We start from the raw sequence: 17,183 nt of genomic DNA, 5'->3' as shown, positions 1-17,183 counted from the left end.
GATGATTTTGGCCACCAGCCTACAAGTTGCTGCAGAGATGAGAATGAGTCCTTCCTATTGTCAGCTTCTGGACTGCTATGGAGATGGGAAGGAGTCCTGACAGCACAATGGTGCCAAACCCGCTTTGGCACTGCCATAAACCTGCCTTTTGCTCTCCCTCCAGTGGCTGCCGGAGAGTGCCTGTTCTCCTAAAGTGATAGGTAGGCTAGCTCCCTCCCACTCAGCAGCTGGCAACAACCACCAGGTGTGACATGGCTATTGTCCATCACTAATTACCTGGAGTAATGTCAACTGGGGTGCCAGAGTGATGTGGAAGAGGGAAGGGAGAGAGAATGAATCACCATCTCCTTTCCTGCTTCTTTTCTCCAATCACCCCTGCATACTGGGAACATGCAATGGACACTAGCCATGTCATGCCTGATGGCGGATGCCACAATGAAAATGGGAAGGGGACAGTGAGTGCCATCCCATGTCCCTGGGCCATCTGAACCTGGTAAATATGGAATGGCCATGTAAATAGTTTACGGCTACTCCTTACAAAAGCCTGAAATCATGGTATGCTCCAGATTCTCAGCAAAAATTCAGAGCAATCTGTGACTTTTTAAATGCAGTTCAAGGCCACATTAAGCAGCCTTGGCCCATGTTAACCCAATCAGCTCTGTCCCTAATTCGGCCACCACAGAGCTGATATCACTTTAGGAGAACAGGTCAGTGTAGATGTGTCCTATGTAAACTAAAAAGGAAAATGTGTGAGTATGGACCTCATCAAGTATGAGTATGGAAAATCTGGCAGGCACCGGGGGCAATGGTTGCCCATGCCCCACATTGCCCACTGCACCACTTTACCTATCACATATGGGAAAGCATTGCCGTCCGGCTCTCTCCCATTCCTCCCAGTGAGAACACAGGAGGCTCCATGCTTCCCAAACTCCATGTGATGGTGGTAAACCCTATTTCTTCCATCACAGACAAAAGTTGAAACTTGTATCACTTTTGTAATTAAAATTGTGATATGACATAATCACACAAAAAACTGTTAAGAGCAAAGTGGCCATAGGAGGGAGGAGAATCAATTCTTTCACCCAGCTACTAGTTCAGTCCCTCCAACCACTTTTTCTAAGCACTTTTCTTCTGGTCTCAGAAGTATAGGTATGCTGCTGCTGCTCAGTCGCATCGTCGTTTCCGACTCTTCGTGACCTCATGGACCAGTTATACATCAGTTAACAAACTAGATATGTTTCTAGGTATGACTTCTTTAACAGAAACTGTGACACTGGGGATAGAACTAATATGGAAATAATAGGCATAGTTCCTACACAACAAAAAAGGAGAGTCGTTCAACATGTTTCAGCAAACTTTTTGTTCACAACCAACACAGTGCCTGTCCTTGTATTAATAAACAAAAACATCAACAATGTTCTGGAGACCTCTGGAAAACTTCTTCCAAAATGTACCCAGAGTTTTTGGGAGAACACAGGGGATTGAACCAGGCAGCACTGATGCAGCTGTGTATGGTTGTCCAATCTTTTGTTCAAACTTAGAGACAGAGCAACAATTAATTCATGCACAGGAGGTCTCTACATATGCATGGAATGGGTACCCACATCATAACATTCTCCACCCAGATGCCAGTAGACCACTATTCTAGCTGTGTTTCTAGCAGGAGTGACCCTCAGCTACTCCACCTCTGGCTTTCTTTTCATTCTCCATGCAGTGTTATTTCTGCCTGCTGTAGACATCCCAGTCTATTCTGTGATATGCTAACACCCTCTTCAAAGCTTGTCACCACCTTTGCCACCTCACTTCCTTCAATCATTTGGTAAACCAAGAGAGTCCATGTTGGCAAAGTAGTGGAGAAGAATTTTTAAGAATGACAGGCCTGATACACGCATCAATCACCGACTGTTCTATACAAGTGACTGGTGAAGTTTGCAAGCAGAAACCTGTTTCTATGTATCTACAACTGTTGCCAGATCAGTGTTCTTTCCTGCAAAGAGAAGAGTCATTCAAATGTGTTAAAAGATACCTAATCCATATCAAGTAATCTTGATAATGTGCTCTCAGCAGCCGGTACACAAGGATTTGAAAACCCACTTGTCCATCTGCTTCAGCTCACCCTTAAAAATCAGATAAGATGTGTGCGCTGCAGTAATTAGTAGTTGAAGCAACAACAGCAGTCATTGTTGTAAAGCCTAACGTAATTCTAAACATCACAGATTTAAAGAATGTGTTAAGAATTTGAATGGAACATTTCCACAAGGGAGTGGCTCCCCCCTTATCTTCTAGCTTTGCCAATGATCTTTGTTTTTTCTCCTAAGGGCTTCAGGTAAATGTCAGTCAACCCATGCTGTTCCCAGGTTCTCTTAACAACTCCAGTTAATTGCTCCTTCAATCCCACATTTGAGGGAAGTGATAAAGACACATAAAGATATACCTTTTGCATCACAATTTGTTTTTATAGCTTTTCTGTTAAATGTGTTGAAAATCATAACATCTGCTTATACGTTGAGAGGTAATGAGTAATAATTTAATTACCAAACAGCCTGTTTAGCAAGGATGCAAGGTGATAGATAACAAGCTATATTTTGATCATATGATTGCTTATATTAAAAACACTCCGACTTTTAATCTGTACAGTTATTTTGTCTTAGAAACTTGTCTGTCTCTGAAATATTCAATAACCACAAAGCATACACAACACGTGTATGCTCTCCCTTCAGGGAAAGAGGGAAGGTTAAAAATAAAGTTTATTATTATTATTTATAAAAAGATGGTGATAAGGATACTATGGTTCCACCATAGTGTGGATTGGAATCCAGTTGTGGGTTATGATTCACTACATGAGGACCAGTGATCCATATTCTCCTGATTGGATATGACAAATTAATATTCAGTGAGGTCTTCAATGGTAGAGCTGAAATTAATATTTGATATGTTCTTATTCTCAGATCTGCAAAGTTTTACACCACCATACCAAAATATACCTTCAAGGGATGAAATCATTAATTTTTTAGCCATCCTCTTCTCCCTTTTCCATTCCGGCAGGAAAAGGGGAAATAGTTTATCTTGGCAAGAATACACACACACAAAGTGAAAATTTACAGTGTCAAATTTTAGATATCAGGCTTTGAACACACAATCAAGGCTATCAGGATACTGTACACAATTAAAACAATATAGTAAAACCATTAAATAAAATTACAAAATAAAGTACCAATGTAAAAATCAAAATTACTTATTCAACACCAAAGGTACAAAAATAAAAAAAATAAGATCTCAGACAGATCTGGCCACTGCGAATGGAACATGCAATTCAGCTGTAATTACTTGAGGGCCCATCCAAACAGGCCTAAAAACTGGAACCTGTCTTGATTTTTACAGGAGGCGTTCAAATGATGCCTCCATTTTTTTTGTTTGTTTGAAATAAATTAAATACCCCATTAGATCTGGGCCTTCCTGAAAGGCCTAGGTCTAATGAGGTACTGGGCCTGTGGAGACTCACTCCTGGGTAGTCTTGGGACTCCCCAGGAGCAAGTCTCCATTGCCACCTTGCATATTTTGAATTCCTGAAGTTCAAAGGTGTGGGATAGTGTCCAACCCCTCCCCCAAACCCCCAATTAAGCCCTGAAAATGTACTTGGCACATTCTATTGGCACATTCTCCTGGCACCAGAAAATGATGCACGAGGAGTCAGAGGCAGGATAAGGAGGGATTTTAAACCCGCTTCGGTGTGGATTTTAGTCCTGTGTGGAGGCTGAGTTAGGAATGCTAATTTTTAATATTAGAGTATTAGATAGTAATTAATACTAGAGTTATATTATTATTCTAATTATTTTTCATTTTTATTGCAGTTCAAAAAGATAACTTACCACATGACTCATTAGTTACTATTGTGCCCTTGTAAAATACAGTGTTTCAAAAAGATGGACTCCGTTGGAAACCACTATTTCTGCAACCACGAACCACCCATGAATGAAACCTTTACTCCTTCAAAGAGTGGGGCATAGTGTTTCAAATAATTATACCTTTCCAGCACATAAACAGCCCCTAGCCTCAGGCCCTTTCACATGCTGTTTAAAATCCATATTGAACTGGATTATATAGCAGTGTGGACTAAGATAATTCAGTTCAATTATTGTGGATTATCTGCAGATATTGTGGATTATCTGCCTTGACATTCTGAGATATTTGGATGTGTGGAAGGGCTCTCTGTCATTTGAAAGGTGCCAACCACATGACATAAGGCCTAATGAGATATTCTCCATTTGCAAGGTTCTTTTTGAGATTTGTTTCTATCCCAAACTGATTTGTATAACATGCTAACTTCTTAAATTATTTGTAACTTTTTGTGCATTGTAACATGTTGCCTTTGTGAAATATCATTTTCAAACACTCTGTATGAGAAAACATTCTCTGTTTTCCCCAAGTAGCTGTTTCAGATAATAAAAGTGAACATTGTGGTAAAACTCTGGTTGTGTTTCCATTTACCCAATTAATCTGTAAGAAACTGCTCCAGAACTGCCCTGATGCAGCCTAGGAGTATTCCGGGTGTCCTTTTGGGCTGGATCTACACTGCCATACAAGCTAGTATCTGATCCCAAATTATCTGTTTTGAACTGGATTATATGAGTCTACACTGCCATATAATCCAGTTCAAACCATATAATCTGGGATCAGAAACTGGATTATTTGGCAATGTAGATCCAGCCTGAGATCACTCAGAAACTTCTGGATGTTTTGTAGTAAATTCAATTTCCCCTTGTACCGTATTAATGGCTGGATGCACTGCTTTTTCTGCAAATCCAGCTGTCCATTGTGTTGAATTCTGCAAAAGGTGAGTCCACATTATTTAGCTCGTGTAGACCAGACCTCAGAAGCCATTACATAATATTTCGTACTTATTGCAACATGTGGGAGCTGCATATGTGACCCTTTCTCCTTCTCATATTGCTTAGACTTAGAACACACAACTAATAATGAGGAACAGGCAGACAATCTGTTGCATCAAAAACCAGTGAGTTACAAACATGGATTTTTAAAAGCATAAACATAGTTCAGTTTCAGCTCATTATTTAAAAAGTAACTAATTTTCAAAGTAAGTCATTAAAAACTTGGGTTGCTTCCTTGATCTGAATTAATACATGCTACATTGAGATGAAGATGAAGCATTAGCAGACTGTTCTAATTAATAACACTGGAAAACAGGTATTTTGTTTCCTTTACAATACAGTAGAGTCTCACTTATTCAACACTCACTTATCCAACGTTCTGGATTATCCAACACATTTTTGTAGTCAATGTTTTCAATACATCGTGATATTTTGGTGCTAAATTAGTAAATACAGTAATTACAACATAACATTACTGCGTATTGAACTACCTTTTCTGTCAAATTTGTTGTATAACATGATGTTTTGGTGCTTAATTTGTAAAATCATAACCTAATTTGTTGTGACTGCGCCTTCGGGGATTATGGTTGATGGGGATGGAATTCGAAGAGGAAGAAAAAACCCTCGTGATGAGGGTTCACTGGAGGAGTTGCGCAGGAAGCGACTTAGAGAGCTATATGGGGGATCTTCTGAGGCAGATTCAGATGGGGAGATGGATGCTGAGGAACAGGTGGTGGCTGGGGAAGCGGGCACTGAATGGGCACAGCCACCGGAGATGTCTGGGGATTTGGGGTCTATGGATACTTCTGAACCTGGGGTTTCTGCAGGAGCTGATCCCAATTGGGATGCTTGGAGAAGGGAGGATGGTTCTTTAAGTGTTCATGGGGCTAAGTGTGGGCAGGATGATTGGGACTCCGACGAATTGCTAGGTACTCCAGATCCACGAGCTCTAGCTGTGTGGAGCTCAGACTCTGAGTAGATTTGGGACACCTGGTGTTTGGGTGTGAGTGTTTGGTCACCCAGGAGGAAGGGGAATAAAATGGGAATGTTTGGCCACTTTGTGTGTGGCAAGGTGTTGCTGAGGCGCCATTGGGATCTCTGTGTTTCCATGAAGACTGGACTTGGACTATGATTTGAATCTGCTGTTATCACCTAGCTTGGCTCTCGCTGTGTCTTATCGTGGACCTGTTTTGGATGACTGCACCCTCTTCAGACCTTGGATCGGAATTTGACCTTGCTACTGCCTTCGCCCTGTGATTGATGACTACTATCGGCTTTTGACTCCTGGCTTGCTCTTTGGACACCGCTGTTATCTCCTGACCTGACCTTGGAATCCCAGACGACGTCTTTTCACCATCATTTTGGAGCCTTCGGCTTTATCCACATTGTGGAAGCAGTCTACTGCATTCTTAGTTTGTTTGTTTGTTTCCTGACCAATTTGGTGTTTTCTTTTGGGAACTGTTCCTTTGAAAACTACAGAGCCGGCTAGCAGGGCTTGGACTCAGAAAGTGCAGTTTGCACTAAGTTTGTTTAGCTTTGTTTTTACCTGCTTGTGTTGCTGATTTACATTTTTGTTTGAACTGCTCTTGAAGCACTGATAGTGAAGTGTTTCAAGGTTTTTTCTGTGTTAACATTACTTTTTGGCTTATCTGCTGAATAAACTCTATTTTTGTTCGCTAATTGGCGTCTGACTCTTGACATAATTTGATGTTTAATAGACTTTTCCTTAATGCCTCCTTATTATCCAACATATTCACATATCCAACATTCTGCCGGCCTGTTTATGTTGGATAAGTGAGACTCTACTGTATTTGTGTCCAAAATAGATTTTTTAAATGTTGATTACATAAATAACTTCAAAATTGTCATACCACATAAGGTTTTTGAGAAATGGCCAATTTTGTTTTACAATTATTGCAAAATTTTGAAACATTCTTTTGCTCGACAATAACTTGCATGATTTTTTTAGATTGCTCATATATTTGACAGCCACAGCCAACATTATGTAATATGTAACAGAGACTCAGTCTATTAAACTACCACAAGAATAAATTTCTGATTGTGTAGAAACTTGCTCAGGCATTCCAGAGGCATGGACACTAGAGGATGAGGAGGTAAGTGATTATGGCAATCAGATGCAGATGGAAGCTGATGCTGATTCTGACTTTGTGCTATCGACATCCAGAGATCCTCATTCAATATCTCAGGCAGAGCTGAACTATCTGGTCAGAGGTTTGGGTTTATCAAAGAGTCAGACAAAACTGTTTGGATCAAGGCTGCAAGGATAAAATCTTTTGTCATCTGGTATTAAAATCTCAACATTTCTCCACTGTGATGACGATTTGACAAAATATTTTAGCCAAGCTGACAGTTTGACCTTTTGTTAATCAGTCTTAAGTTTGAAGGTTGTTTTGCTGCACAATATCTACTCTTCTATACCTGTTGGACATGCTGTTCATATAAAAGAATAATATGAAAACATGCAACTTCAGCTGAACTGCCTTCAATACTCGAAGTACAACTGGAATTTGTGTGGTGATAAGGTACTTGCAATTCTACTGGGTCTGCATCTTGGTTACGCAAAGTATTGCTGTTTCCTTTGTGAGTGAGACAGCTGAGCAGGAGATTTGCATTATATCAGAAAAGACTGTCCTCTCCACAATAAACAGATTAAATGGCAGAAGACTGTCACACACGATCCATTGGTTGATCCAAAGAAGATATTTCTTCTACCGTTGCACATCAAACTCTGGTTAATAAAAAAAACTTCATTAAGGTAACAAACAAGCAAAGTGATGCCTTAATTTATTTGTGGCAGATATTTCCATGCATAAGTTATGCAAAGATAAGATAAGGTGTTTTCATTGGCCTACAGATACAAGATGTGATGAAGGATAGCCACTTTGATGGTCTTCTACAGGATGCAGAACATGTTGTGTGGACAGCCTTCAATAATGTTGTTTGTAACTTTCTAGGCAAGTATAAAGCACCAGCTTATGGTGAACAGGCTGAAAGTCTGCTTCAGGCATATAAATCAATGAAGTGCAATATTTCACTGAATACATATTTTCTTCATTCCCATTTGGATTTCTTTCCAGACAACCTAGGTACTGTAAATGATGAACATGGTGTAAGGTTTCATCAGGACATTGCCAAGATAGAAAACGGTATCAGGGCAAGTGGAATCCGTCTTGGGTTACTATTGTTGAACTCTCATCCACAAAGCATCAGACAGTGATTACAAATGAAAATCTGTGGCAAAACATTTTCAGTTTTGTTTCCTGATGACATCATTACTGTCACAGTGTATGCCATTATAGACAAATAGCAATGCTTAGGATGCGTTGCCTTTTTCAGGCAAACTGTATGTGATAGACATGATAAATATACATAGTTGCATTCAGCATGTTAAAATCTACTTGGTTCAACAAAACTGTGGAGGAAACAAAACATCTTCCAAAATGTGTTTACCAGTGTAATGATCAAAGAAACTTTGAACTTCTGGTTGCACAATTGCACAGTAATCCCATAGCCAACATATTGTCAAATTAACTTCAGTTGTTCCTCACACAGATGTAGCAGAATAATATACATATTACAAGTTTGTTTGATTGCAACATGTTTTAGTGAAAAAGATGGAAGCTACACAAATCACTTGGAGCAAGACGAGGAAATTTTGCCTGCAATTTTTGGGGGAAAAAATTGACCTCCATAGGCAAAAATGATAACTTCTTATAACATATGGACAGATTAATAAAAATGAATTTTACAATATGGAAAAGGGGGGAAAAGAACGCATGTTTATTTTGTGCATTCTTCATTCATCAAGACAAAAAGCAACAACTTTCAGTAGTTTAACATATCTGTCCATTGAAACATTTCCTTCTGTGTCAGCATAAGGACATCTTTCTTTCTGCAGAAGGGAACTAACAAACAAGTCTCCTGTAGTCATCTGGGTTGAAATGTAGCTAGCAATATGTGTTTCTGAAAAATGATTGGCATACTTTTTGTTTGGCACTTACATCTCATGGTGCACTGATTCCTTTAATCATACCTATAGCCTCATCATAATAGCCAAGTGAAGCGTCCTGCTTCACCTCGCATCTGGGAGGACAGAGGAAGCAAATCTGTTGCCCCATGTGCATCTCCCTCTCCACAATCCCTACAGACTGAGTGCACTGAATTACTTCCATAAACTCCTGTGTCTTTAAGATGACTGTAATCTACACTACCATATAATTCAGTTTCTGAATCCAGATTATCTGATTTGAACTGGATTATTTGATAGTATAGACTCATATAATCAAAGCTGATAATCTGGATTCAGAAACTGGGTTATATGGCAGTGTAGATCTAGCCCGAGCTGTTGTGTGTCTTTAAGTCATTTCTGGTTTATGGCAACCCTAGGACAAATCTGTCACAGCACTTTCTTGAAGGTTTGTTCAAAACAGCTTGCCTTTGATGTGAGTTGGGCAGAATCTTGCCCTTTCCAGTAGATACAGGCAAAAGCAAACTGCTGCAACCTCTCCTTGCTTGTGTCTTCTCAATCATTCATAACATTTTCCATCTGATGCTGCCTTGACATGTCTGCCCCAGTTTTAATCTATGAAGAGAGTATGTTTTTCTTTGCACCACTTTGCAGTCTGAGTCCTATTTTCTGCTAAGCATGGGGCAGGGAAAAGATGGAAGGCTATAAATCCAAAATATTTCTGTCATAAGCTACTCAGACATATTTTCAAATACCTTATCTAATTATGTTAGATAAGCACTCCCTTGTGGGCCACAATTGAGCATAACCTCCAGATGTCAAAGTTGGAAAATGCTGAAATACAGTGTTCCCTCACTTATAGCTGGGGTTAGGTTCCAGGACCACCCACAATAAGTGAAAATCTGCAAAGTAGGGAGGCTATATTTATTTTCATATTTATACATTATTTTAGTAGTTATACACTATTTTAAGTCTTTATCAACCAATTGTGTGTTGATAAATCGGCTCCTCCTCCTCCCGTTGCTGCTTGGGCTCCTTTTCTCTCCCTTTGGCTTCTCCTTCCTCCTTTCCTTAGGCTGAAGATTGTATTTTTTATGATTTATAATAGTCTTTTAGAGTTTATTGAAAAACCGCAAAACAGCAAATCCACTAAAAGTGAACCGCGAAGTAGTGAGCGAACACTATACCTCTATTTGCCTGTCTGTCCTGTATGTCTAAAACGACATTGAATGTTTGCCGTGTATGTGTGCATTGTGATCTGCCCTAAGTCCCCTTTGGGATGAGAAGGGTGGAATATGAATACTGTCAAAATAAATAAATAATGCTTCTTTTGTCTGAGATAAGAAGAAATGTGGTTGCCCTCCTTACTCTTTTGGACAAGAATAAGGAGCTGCCCACCACTTCTTCCTTCTCCTGGCTTGACTCATGGGGACAAAGTGGATTCTTAGGACAGCCAAGAGAAGGAAGAAGTATGAAATGCACACTACAAATTGCCCTCTGGTGCATCAGGTATAGCCCTACTTGGGACCAGGTCCAAAGAAAGGGGCAACTTTAGAAACCTGACATCCTATTCTGGTATAAGCATGATCTCAAACAGTGGAATTTGCAACTCAGGTTGGATCTACACTGCCATACAATCAAGTTTCTGACTCCAGATCATATTTTTTGAACTTGACAATATGAGTCTACACTGCCATATAATCCAGTTCAAAGCAGATAATCTGAATTCAGAAACTGGATTATATGGCATTGTTGACAGTTATAATCCAGTTCAAAGCAGATAATCTAGATTTTATCTGGCAGTATAGATGAGGCCCCAGTGTGCTCCTTCACTGGCCCTACACCATGGAAAGAGGGCTGAATTGGAGGGTAAACATTCCCTTAAGGATTTGGTGAGGTCTACATCTCTCTTCTCAGGAACCTTTCTCCTCTTGTAGCCTTGATAATCCAATCTTGCTTCTAGGGCAACAATTTGTCTTCTAGAGCAACCAGCTAATAGTACAAATATGTAGAATTGCTCTAAATTCCCCAACTTAAACTCAGATGGGAACACCATGAAACAATGCAATCCATGAAGTTAGAGCAAGCTTATAGGGTTGTAGACACTGGCTACTACTTGAATGTCATGGTTGAACAATGCCTATGACTATTTAAGAGGTCTTTTCAGCAGAGTCAAGTAGGCAGAGCCTGATTCATGCCCTCTTGACATAGAGGTTTTCACATATGGTGCAACCAGTACAAACATGTACTCTTTCCACCCCATGTCTTCCCTTTCCCAGTGGTAGTGAGCATATTTATCAGAAAGTCCCTTTGACAAATTTTTTATGTGTAGCACGGATTAGTCAAGACAAAAGTGAGAAAACACAGTGTTTGGCTGAGAGAAAAAAGAATAAAACCGACAGAAGGAAGATCAAGGAGATGAAATGATTTTTGAAACTTGAATTTGCAATTTTGTAGAGGGTGTTGTCTCAGCAAGCAGAGGTGAGAAACCTGTTCAAGGGATAAACAATGGTTTCACTGAAGCCACAAAGTAAAGTGTGGGCTGAGGGAACAAAACAAGAGGATGGGCAATAATGAAACAGGAACTGAATAGAGACTGGGGAATGGAAGGTTGGATTAGCTGTTTAACTGGATTCAGAGTGGCAAACCACAGAAACCTGTGGGAAATCCCCATTGCTTCAAAACTCTGTGGTTGCTGTTTCAAAGTCATTTTGAAATTGCCTGAGGAACATTATTGGTTCCACCTCTAAAAACTATGACTCTTATGAACCATTATGGTGTACTGACTAAAACAAGAGGTTTGGCTGTGGGAAATGTTAAGTACAGTAACTATTCAGCTTTGAAGCTCAGTGAGTAGCCTTTAATATATTTCAGGACTAATTTCACCAAAGTGATGAATCTATTCCTGGGCAATGCCATTTCAGTCTGCAGGTGGGAAACTTATCCGAGCGAATCCTGCAAAAGAGAACAAAATAGAAGAAATATGGCCAAATAAAATTAGCATCTTTAGAAGAAGGCTAGGGACTTCTTCACATGGCCCTTTTGGACTGTGCAATTGTGCCAGCGATTGCCAGCAAAAAGGAAGAAGTGTGGGGCAGCTTGTGATGCCTTGCATGCCCTCCCTCCTCCCCTCATCACATGGAGGGGCAGGAGAGGGTGCTTTGGCACCCTTTCCCTCCCCTCATCAGATGGCAGAAAGAACAGCAATGCTCGTTGCCACACCACCGTTTCTGCTATCCTACGGGAATTTGGGGAGGAAAGTTCAGGTACCTCCATTGAAGCTACCCGAACAACCCTTTCCTTCCCATGGTGGAGGACAAAGCGCTTTTAGCGCTTCGCCTCCACTTTGGGGGGAAAGTGGGCAGGACCTGCCGTGCATCGTGTGATGGCACACAGCAAACCCCATCCAAGCTGCATAATAAAGTGGCAAAAAAGGGTATTTTTGCCCTGTGTGAAGAGGTCCTCGGTTTTCATAATTCTTTCTGGTTCTATGTGTGATAAGAATCTGTTGCCACTGGAGAATTCAGTTAAAGGACACTTTGACATATTAGAAAGTGTCACAACTCAAATGAAAAGAAAGCTGTATGTGGGATCTCACCATTAATATACACACTGTTGCTATTCTTCATGTTGTTGTTGTTGTTGTTGTTGTTGTTGTTGTTTTTTGTTGTTGTTGTTAACTTCTATAAAATCAATTTGACCTCAACTTATGGCAGACCTTATGGCAGAATGAATGAGAGACCTCCAAGTCACCCTATCATCAACATTCCTGCTCATAATGCAGACTTAGGGCTGTGCCTCCTTAGATTGAATTTATCCGGATGGATTGAACATCTTCCTGTATGAGTCCAAAATACAACAGTCTTCAGTGTAACCATCTTGTCTTCTGGGAGAGTTCAGGCTTGATTTGCTCACAATATCTATAGCACTCTTCTCCAGCAACACATTTCAAATAATTTGATTTTCTTCCTATCATCTTTCTTCAATATCTCATTTCACAAAAATTCATAGAAATTAGAAATATGATGGCATTTATTATTCAATGATACATCCTTACACTTCAAGATCTTGCTTGGTCCCCGCATAACTACCCATACAAATCATGATCTTTTTCTGTTTTCTTGAGTGCAATCTCCATTTTGAGCCAAGTATGGAGAATCTTGAACTATTTCAATGTTCATCGTCTGCTTTAAAGTTATGTAGTGGCCATTTTTTTTTGTTTTATTAATGTTCAACTATAAACATTTCTTTGCATTTTCTTTCTTGACTTTCTTCAGTAATAGTTCCAAGTCTTTGCTACTTTTTGTTAGTAGTAAGATGCTATCTACATATCTAGAATTGTTAATAGTCTTTCCTCCAATTGTCATGTCTTCCTTCTCCAAATCTAATTCATATGACATGTTAAGCATCTAAATAAAAACAGGGTGATAAAATGCAGCCTTGGGTGACCACCTTGCCAACTGGAAACCCTTCTACACCACTGTGTTCTGTCCTGATAATATTAACTAGCCCTGTGTAAGAGTTAGACATCTGGCTAATCAAATGTTATGGCATGCCCATTTTTAAAGACTGATGTGTGGCTTTTCATGGTATACAGTTTACACAATAAAAGATTTTGCTATAACCTATAAAGCTGAGGCTGATTTTGTTCTGAAAATATTTGCTGTGTTCTGATCCAATGTATGTTAGCAAAACGATCCCTAGTGCTTCTTCCTTTCCTGAAACTAGTTTTGATTAATAGCATTTCTTGCACTATATGGTTTAAATATTTATTGTCAATGTATTGTCGAAGGCTTTCATGGCTGAAATCATTGAGGTGTTGTGTGGCTCTGAATATGCCAGCTACAGATGCAGGCAAACATCAGGAGAAAATGCTGCTATACGGCCATACATCCCGGAAACCACACAGCATATTTATTATTATCAAATTTCAAACATTATTTTGCTTCTATGAATGATTAATGCAATGATCCTGTAATTACTACAATTTCTTTATTTGGGTTTGATGTGTATTTGGCTAATCTGTGGGCCTTTATTTTGTTTTCCATGTTTGTTGACAGATTTTTTTAAAAGTTAGAACTAGAGTAGATTTTCACATGAACTATACCTGAATGTGTAAATATGACCAGTTAGTTAAGCAGCTCCACTCAAGTCAATCTCAACAGCTCCTGAAACTTTGAGCATAGCTAAGTGGAAGCATTCCCGTCCTCTATAAAGGTCAGAACAGAAGACAAAAATGCCCATGGGCCTGAAACAACCAGCTAAAATATTTGCTAACTGACAGGTGGGTAATTAGGTGGGACAAAATAAAGGGAAGAAGAAGAGTGGCATATTCAGCACTACTTTGCTTTTACACCATAATGTGATATGTCATGACATTTGTAGTCTGGCCTCCTTCCATTTGGCTGTGCAAAAGGTGCCCCCTACTGGCAACTGCAGTTACAAAATAGACATGTATAAAGCATAGAATTGGTACAAAAAAGGAAGGTTTTCCACATTAACCAATCAGTGGTATAACATCATCAAGACTCTTACATGAGGTCAAAGTGTTCAATAATATCTCAGAATCATCCAGTGTGGTGAAGTGGTCAAGATGTTGACCTGAGACTTGGAAGATCCAAGCTATAATCTCCCCTGAGCCCTGAAACCCACTGGTTAACCTTGGGACTATCACCCATGCTCTTTCATAGACTGATCTACCTCACAGGGTTGTATGTGGATAAAATTGGAGGTGAAGAGGATACCCATGTATTCTACTTTGAATCCACAGGATGAAACACAAGGCATTGGAAGAAACAGAAAACATACCGGTAAGTAAAGCTAATAAAATAACATCAAGCACAAATTCTTGGCAATGCAATGCTGAACACACCCAATCTCATTTGATTTCAGAACTTAAATAGGACTGAGTTTGGATGGATAACCTAGTCATACCATGAATATCCCAATAGGGCTTGGAAATTATCTTTCTTAAAGCCTTGCTATTCATAGTTGACAGTACTGGGCTAAATACACTAATGGTTCACTGGATAAATGTAAAGGCATCCCACATGAACTAATGACCAAGTGGTGGGAGAGAAATATAATGTCCATGTTTACATGCTTGGCTTGGAGTTATCAAGCATCTTATCACATAACACTGTTATAGCACTTTTATTCCACTTTAGCTGCCATGGCAACATCATATGGAATCCCATGATTTACAATATGAGGAAGGGCATTTGGTATCCTAAGCCAGAGAGCTACTGGGCCTCACTAAAATACAAACCTGAGAATGCTACAGATTGTAATAATAGCAGTTAAAGATGAATAATACAATTATAGCAGGGTTGTGTGACAGGGATCCAGAGTAATTACCTTCCTCTGAGACTGAGAGACAGTGATTTTCCCAAGGACATTCAGTGGATTTCCATGGCCAAATTGAGATTTGAAATCTGGTCTTCAGAGTTGTAGTCAAGCATTCAAAGCACCACATCATGCTGGTTCAAAATGAAAAGAGGAGAAAGAAAACAAGAAGAAAATTCAGCAAGAAGGTTAAAAGTGTGCTTTGACAATTGATTTGAAAATTTTGTCAAAATCATCGAAATGTTCTTAAAGCCATTGCCTCTCTCATACACTTTTCTGCTTTGAGATACTTATTGCTGGCTCTGTCCGTGCATATGCAGGTTCTGTGGACCCACACAGACCCATGTCCAAACCTGAGAAATGATGCATTAAAAAACAGGGAATGACTCTTATAGCATAAACAATGGGAAACATATCCTGTTGAGTGTGCCAACTGTTTTTACACTGTTCTCTCTTTCTGAAAGCTAGAAAAAACCACATAGTCCAAGAGAATGAACTCTTACATGTAGTTATCAAAAAGTGCCTGGGGACTATCAGAGCAGTGGGGCACAATTTTTGAAGATTCTTCATAGTTTTTCTATGGATAGTCTTAAATAAGATTTTTTGCATACCTTATGCATGGCCATTTTGTGCAATAAGCAGCATTTTCTGCAGAAGAAATAATATTCCATATGCAAAAAAATTGCTGTTTTCTGTGCAAAACAATCACATGCATATTTTGCTAGAATATGCTCCATACTGCAAAGATTCTCATGAGTCTATGCCAGTGGTTCTCAACCTGTGGGTCCCCAGGTGTTTTTGCCTACAACTCTCAGAAATCCTAGCCAGTTTACCAGCTGTTAGGTTTTCTGGGAATTGAAGGCCAAAACATCTGGGGACTCACAGGTTGAGAACTACTGGTCTGTGCTTTTTTTTCAACATTTGAGATGCAAATTTTAAAAAACATTTTAGCATGCTTTTGACTATTCTTTCCATGCCTAATTTGCTTTGTATTTTAATTCAAAATCTGAAGAACCTTTTCCAGATGCTACACTCCATCCGTCAAATAGACCTAACAGCCTTGATGGCTCCTTTCAATTTTGCACTAAAACCCAGAGCACCACCAGTCACCACTACACTAACTTGTGAGTAAATATCACTGAACACAAGTGGAACATACCTTATGGGAGTCAGCATGACATAGTGGTTTGAATGTTAGACTATGACTCTAGAGGTTAGGATTCAAGTCCCTTCTTCATCATGAAAACCCACCAGGTGACCCTGAGCAAGTCACACTCTTTCAATCCTATAAAGCTCCTTGATAGAGTTGCGATAAGTTGGAGACAACCTTAAGGCACACATTAACAACAAGCATTCATAAGTGGTGGTCACATGAGCAAGAAGACAGGGCCTATGTATCTTTAATGGAAATGTAGAAAGGAGAAATTCAGCAGCTGTTGCTTGTGTGACAAGCGACACCTGCCGAAATACTTGCATCCACACAGCAATCCCAATCCCCTCTTCCACATGGCCACCCAAGGTACGCAAGAACTTCTCCTAAGACTTTTAAAATGGACAGCAACTCACCAGACACCTTTATTTAAAAACTAGAAAACAAGATCCAATCCCTATATGCAACAACACGCATGTGCCTTGTGCTTCATCCTTTTACACAAAAGCACAAGTCTTCCTTTTTAATAAAGCCCCAATAATTATCCTGCTTTAAAGGACAAGGGCTAATCACTTCCTGCTTAGCATTCCAGCCACATGACAGGGGAGATAGAATAAATCAGGGAAAACAGCAAGATGCGGTATGACTAATTTTCATGTAAAAAGGGGTGATTGCCTTTAGAAAGGAGGGGGGCACCATTGTGATGCGTGTGTGTTTTTTCTTTTCCCTAAGCCGTTAAAGCCCCAAACATCCTCGTCTTATCGGTTTATGAATTATTAATTTTTTAAAAAGCGAGGAAGGAGGCATTTCC

This window comes from Anolis carolinensis, chromosome 2 (genome assembly GCF_035594765.1).
Source record: "Anolis carolinensis isolate JA03-04 chromosome 2, rAnoCar3.1.pri, whole genome shotgun sequence".
In the NCBI taxonomy this organism is placed as follows: Eukaryota; Metazoa; Chordata; class Lepidosauria; order Squamata; family Dactyloidae; genus Anolis; species Anolis carolinensis.
The sequence above is the reverse complement of the archived record's forward strand: the minus strand, read 5'-3'. Positions refer to the sequence as shown.